General features: G+C 37.5%; 1 pseudogene; it reads left to right on the top strand.

Annotated features, from left to right (window-relative positions):
* Window positions 1-493: 493 nt before the first annotated feature.
* LOC117704126 (platelet-activating factor acetylhydrolase IB subunit alpha2 pseudogene) lies at window positions 494-1,182 on the top strand (annotated as a pseudogene).
* Window positions 1,183-6,744: the final 5,562 nt, after the last annotated feature.

Below are 6,744 nucleotides of genomic sequence, written 5' to 3'. Positions count from 1 at the left end.
TTATTCTTCTGGAGCTGAGGACTGGAAGGATTATTTAGTAGGTGGATGGTAAGGTGGATTCTCCAAGCTCTTGGTGTCCCTTTATGGGTTGTATAAAACACGGAGGGTAGATTATACTTTCAGGGATCATTTCTGTAGTTCATAAAACACTGATCAGTTTGAAAGTTATGAAGATCTGATACCAATATTTGTTTGTCAATTTAGTACGCTGTCAGTGTATTGAAGTTATTCAATAAATCAGGAGTCTTCTCATAGCATCTTAATCATCCTTTTTATAGTCATGTCATATCTGTTGCTCTCTAAGAATTCAAGCAATACAATGAATAGGACTGATAACTCGCTTTACCTTTGCTTTTGATTTTATATGAAGTAGCTTTTGGATTTTGCCCAAGTGGCAGGGGGACCAGAAGTGGAGGTGCTGCTGGTTGTTGCTGGGGCCAGAGGAGGGAACACCCTTCAGAGTCAAGCGAGGAACCTTCTGCCTCTGTATAGAATGAGCCAAGGAGATTCGAACCCAGCAGGTATTCTGCATGCAGCAGAAGATATTCAAAAAGACTACAGGTAGATGTCTTAGCATAATAGGTTTGTTCTGGATTGTAAAGACAAAGAGCCAGATGTGTTGTTTGTGGGATATGCCATGGTGCATTTAATGCAGCAGTATGAGATTATGGCTGGAGCTGTTTTCCACACTTCATGTTCTTAATTTTGGAATTGGGGGAAACACAACATGACATGTTTTATGGAGACTAAAGAATGGAGAGCTGGAGAACATTAAACCTAAGGTCATTGTTGTCTGGGTAGGAACAAACCACCATGAAAATACAGGAGAAGTAGCAGGTGGGATTGAGACTATTGTACAGCTTATAAACACGAGGCAGCCACAGGCCAACATCATTGAACTGGGTCAGTTACCTTGAGGTGAGAAGCCCAACTCTTTAAGACAAAAAGAATGCCAAGGTAAACCAGCTTTTCAAGGTTTCCCTGCCAAAGCTTGCCAAGGTACAGCTCCTGGATATAGATGGGGGCTTCATGCACTAGGAAGGTGCGATCTCCTGCCACGCCATGTTTGATTTTCTACATCTCACTGGAGGAGGCTATGCAAAGATCTGCAAACCCTTCCATGAACTGATCATGCAGTTGCTGGAGGAAACACTGCATGAGAAGCAAACCACCATTGTCTGACTGGCCCCATCAGTGTTAACAGCATCTTAACTTCCTAAGATCAGTTAGAGCACTGGCATTACAGAATCTTTTCTTTGCATTGTACAATGTTCCTGGATGCATGTATGTTTGAAGGGGAGGAGGGATTTAAATTGGTCCTGTATATAAAGGTTTGAGAGAGAAGAGAAAAATTAGCCAAGAAAGATTCATTTGAAAACAGAGGGGGACTTTTTAGTTGTTTATGACACATTTGTAGAATTATCAGATGACAACATCTAACAAGAGTACAATATTAAGAGTCTTTTCTTGACGCTTTTTTCTATTGATTATGTTATGTGTGATAATGATCACATCTACTTGGCTTTAAACTTATTTTTGGTCCAGTTTTAAGGTTTATAAGTTAGTATGTTGTGTTATTTTGTTTGATTCATGTATCGTCAATATTTTTATTAACATATAGCATCAGATTAAACATGTTTGCCACTCCAATATGAGAGATGCTATAGTTACAAGTGAGTTTGTTCCTCTCAATCTTAAGCAGTAAAAACAAGGTCTGTGGACTGTGGGATATTGTTTTTATTGCTGCTGATTAATTAATGTCTGTAATAGACCCATGCATGCAGCCTTTCCTCTGCTTCCCCTTCATCTCTTCATAGGTGGGTTATTTACATTGCATTACATTTTTGATCTAGGACTTGCACTGCCGTCAGGATGGTCTTACTAATGTATAACTCATTCTGTGTGGTGTTTTGTGATGTAAGGTCTGTGTAATGTTAATCACCCAGAGTTCTGCTTGTCATCCCCCCAACCTGTTGTTTTTGTTTTGGGTGTAGAAGATCGGGGTGGGGGGTGTCAGAATTTTTCCCATTCCATCATGCCTGATGTTATTTCAAATTTTGTATTATCTTAAGGTGTATATGTTTGTTTTTGTTTTATATATAGTATATATAAATACATATATTTTACAGTACTGGGATCAAACCCAGGGCCTAGCACATACTAAGCAAGTGCTCTGCTACTAAGGTAATCCCTAGACATGCTTGTTTGTTTGCTTGTTTGTTTGTTTTTTAATTGATTTAATTCTTAAATTCTATCAATAAAAATGGGTCTCACAGTGTAGCTCTGCCTAGCCTGGAATTTGCTAGGTAGACCAGGCTAGTGTTGAATTCACAGAGATCTGCTTGCCTCTGGACTCCTGAGGATTGAGAGTAAAGGCATGCATCACCATGGAGGTGCCTTATTGATTTTTTTTTAAGGTTCCTTATATAATTTAGTGTCTTTGTTGAGATTTCAAGAGAGCTCTTCACATTCCCACTGGTTTGCTTGAGCTACACAAACTGCCACTTGAGAGAACAATAGATTATTGATCATCCAATATGTCTATGGACTCGTATAAACTGGATCTACAAACATTTTCACTGGACCAGGTTGGGGATTGAAGTAATTCATTAAATGTGCTCTGCAGTGATTTTGTTTAATTTTTTTTTTTAATTTTTTTTTTTTTTGTCACATTCAGTAGCTATGATCTGGGCTTTATGTTCTGCTTGCAGAGCAGCCATCAGAGCTCTTAGAGGAACTGTTGTTGGTTTGTGCTGAGACCTATACCTCACTGAGAAAGATAGATGTTGACGTGTTTATTCCTGGTGAGCATCTGTGTAGGAATTTAATGCATAGTGTAGTGAATGTATCATGTCTTTGTTAGCAACAGGAAGATACACATGGTGTTTACCAAAATTGTTTACTATAGTACAATTCCCTTTTATATTTTTAGTAGCCCAAATTCTTGAGTTTTTCAATGACAGATTGTTTTCTGAACTGTGGTATAATTTTAGGAAGGAGAGTTAATTAAGCCAGAATTTTGTGTGTAAAAAGAACATTTTCTACCCAGGTGTCTCTGTGTTCATCGAAGAGTGGGAGTATGGTCCAAATGAATCCATTAGGTCACTACTGCAGCATGGGCATGTAGTTTCTCTTGACCAAGGATGAACTAGTCCTGTGAGCTGGCTTTCAGCTCTTGCATATGTGTATGTTACTACATTTTATACCTACCAGAGAACTTCAAGCAATAGTATTCGAACGACTAGCCTTTTAAATAAAACTCTGTCCTACTGCTAACATGCAGATATGGAGTCCACTGTCATTTTTTGCCATGTTTGTTTGTGCTGTTTTAGGGGGAAAATTGTTGATCATTTTTTCTTTGGTTGACATCCCAAATTGCTTCAATGACACAACTGGTTAGTTTTTGTGGTATTTTTAAAGATGTGAACAGAACTTTGTCATTGGTTAAGGGGCCAGACAGCCAACGCAGATACTGCTTTGTTCCTTTTTTTGGGGGGGGGGGAGGTGTGGCTGTGAATATCATTTTTAGAAATTTAATTTGATTTTCTTTACATACTGAAATATGATACATAGGGTTGGAAAGTTGAGTGAGATGCTGGGATCAATGTACGTTTCTACAATTTGAAATCAAACTTTCTCTGCCATGGCCAGAGTGCTGGGATAATAGGTATGGGCCACTGTTCCAAACTCTTCTCAAAACCTTGCTGAAAATTATCCATAAATTATTTTTGAGTTCACAAAGGGCATATCCATCCATCTTCAATTTCTTTACTGTTGTGGAAAATCTAATCTAAACCCCAAATATATTTTCAGCACAAGGCAAGGAAAACAAAATGATTGAGATTGTATTTTCAGTGTTAGTGTCTGTCCCTGTGAAGTCTTTAGTTTAAGTTGGCCTAAAGTTGCTTAAATTTTTTGTTAATTTTATTTTTTAATTTAAATTATTTTATTTATTTACATTCTAGTTATTCCTTCCCTTTAGTACCCTCCATTCTTCATCCCATCCCTCCTCCTTCTTGCCTCTGAGAGAGTACTCCTTACCCCATCAGGCCTCCCCCTTTCCAGGAGCCTCAAGTCTCTCAAGGGTTAAGCACCTCCTCTCCCACTGAGGCTAGATCATGCAGCTCTCTGCTATATTTGTGCCAGGGGCCTCATACTAACCCCTTTATGCTTCTGGTTGGTGGCTTAGGCTCTGGGAACTCTCTGGGGTCTGGGTTAGTTGAGACTGCTTGTCTTCCTATGGGATGGCTCTCCCTTTCAGCTTCTTCAATCCTTCCCCTAATTCAACCAAAAGGGGTCCCTGACTTCTGTCCAATGGTTGTGTGTAAGTATCTGCTTTTGTGTCAGTCAGCTGCTGGTGGAGCCTTGCAGAGGACAGCCATGCCAGGCTCCTATCTGTAAGCACATCATCAGCGTATAGTAGTGTTAAGCATTGGCTCCCCACTCGTGAGATGGATGCCAAGTTGGACTGGTCATTAGACCCCCTTTCCTTCAGTCTTCTATTTTTTTTCCCTGTAGTTCTTTTAGACAGAACAATTCTGGGTCAGGAATTCTGAGTGAATGAGAGTTACAGGGATCTGTCCCTGAATTGTTTACTTATGGTATTAGTAAGTGTTTGAAAGTCTGTCAAAAGCCAAGACTCAACTTACAGCACAATGTGTCTTTTCACAATTAGACAGTTCACCAATCTACTGCCTAAAATTACGCTTTCCCCAATAGAACTCATGAAGAAGGTGTAGTAAACTTCTTTATGGAAATGGTTCTGAGCTGTTGTTGAAGCTTGGCCTGCAAGGTCTTGGGTACACTTCCTTCCACGTCATTTCTGTCACCTCCCAGTCCATTTCTAGTTCTGTCCAATGTGGGAATTTTAAGTTTGGAATTCTCTAATTTAGACCTTTTTCTCTCCACATTTTTATCTACTCTCACTCTTTTGGAAATATCATCTAGTGGCATAGTGTTAAATGCCATCTATATGTGATCATGCCCAATTTAAATGTCCCTCCCAAACTTCGCCTGGTATAATCAGAAGACTAGCTGACTTGCTTTTGAATGATTGCTTCAATGTTTAAAGCTGCACTTTAATCTTCTCACTGAAAAACAGCCTTTATTTTATTTTTAAAGTTTAGCTCCTGAACTCACCTCTCATGTCTACTTAGCTAACTTCTTCATTTTCTTCATCTTTGTCCAAATTGCCTAAGTCTCAACTTAATTGTGGATCCTAGCCTGACTATTTTGTAAGTCCAGCAATTTGTCACATGTATCACTTATAAACTTCCTACTCAAAACTGTTCATGTCATTCAAATTACATTTGTTTTAGATATCTGTATCCCTTTTTTCAGCAATACTATATTTAGAAAATTTCCCTAAGTTTGGTCTCTGAGTGTCAGCATAACACCTTATATGATGAACTTCTTATTTTGAGATAAATAATTTCTCTATACTACTATGTTTATTCCATTTTGTGGACAGTCATATCTAAAGAAACTATTGAGCAAATTTATGCATATAATTTGAGAATTATTTTGATAGGAATATATGATATGTCTCTCTCCTCTGTGTGTGTGTCTACCATTAAGTAAACATGCAGATTCAGCTACACAAACAAAGCACATAATTTACTAAATAATACTAGGTTCAATTTGCATCTTTATATTTGTCTTAGTTTAATGGCCAAAGAATGGTGAATTGGCATCTTTAATCCAGATAAAATTACTAATAACTGTCCTCTCTTGATTTTCTGTTTTTCTAAGGGGATAAAGTAGCTGTGTATGTAATAAACTGATACAGTGGATGTAGAGAGGGAATATGAGGAAGAACTTAGTTTCTAAAACAGATTTGAAAATGAGATAAAGGAAAGGGAACTTAGAAATAATCTAAATCACTCCTCATGGCCAAGAGCTGAAACATCCACATTTACCATTCACTCAGATTCTCATATCCAATAACTACAGAAGACCTTACAGTTAAGAAAGAAATCAGGGTCTCTCTTGGGGTGTTCAATCTTGTTAATAAAATTATTTAAGGATGGTCTCAAAGAAAATAAGAGAGATAATATTATTAAAGTTTAAAGAAGCCTAGGTAATCTTGGCAACTTCCCATATATTTAATGGTATACACACACACACACACACACACACACACACACACACACAAAGAGAGTGAGAGATACATATACACACATACACAGAGAGAGACAGAAAGAGAATTATCACATATTCATATCAAAATCATATTTAAATTACAGGAATAAATTCCTAAGTAGTTAACTTAGATATATCTGTATACAAAATGAAGAAAACATAGCAGTATAAAAAAATTATTTATCTCAAAATAAGAAGTTCATCTTATAGCATGCTATTATATTCATATTCACAGACCAAATTTAGGGAAATTTTCTAAGGAAGGAAGGCAGAGCAGAGAAAGAAAAAAGGTTGCACTAAGCAGGCATTAAGGTTAGCAATAACAAATGATGAGGGTAGAAACTTCAGACAAATAATAAGAGAGCTCAAAGGGCCAGAAAGAATGTACTTGGGGTCTGGTCAGGAGTTCAAAATCAGAATGAAAAAAAAAAAGAAAAAGTTAAGCTATAACCTTGAAGCAATTGCTCACAGTTTAGAAATTCTATTAAAAAAAAAAAGTTTTCTCATTAAAGAAATGACTGTTCTTTCTCCCTTTTAGGATACTCTGAGGTACATCTGTCTCTTTGAGATGTGGTCCCTTGACCTTGTAGGTGACTTTAGATT

Source organism: Arvicanthis niloticus, chromosome 2 (genome assembly GCF_011762505.2).
Source record: "Arvicanthis niloticus isolate mArvNil1 chromosome 2, mArvNil1.pat.X, whole genome shotgun sequence".
Taxonomy (NCBI): domain Eukaryota; kingdom Metazoa; phylum Chordata; class Mammalia; order Rodentia; family Muridae; genus Arvicanthis; species Arvicanthis niloticus.
This window is presented reverse-complemented; position numbering and strand designations above follow the sequence as displayed.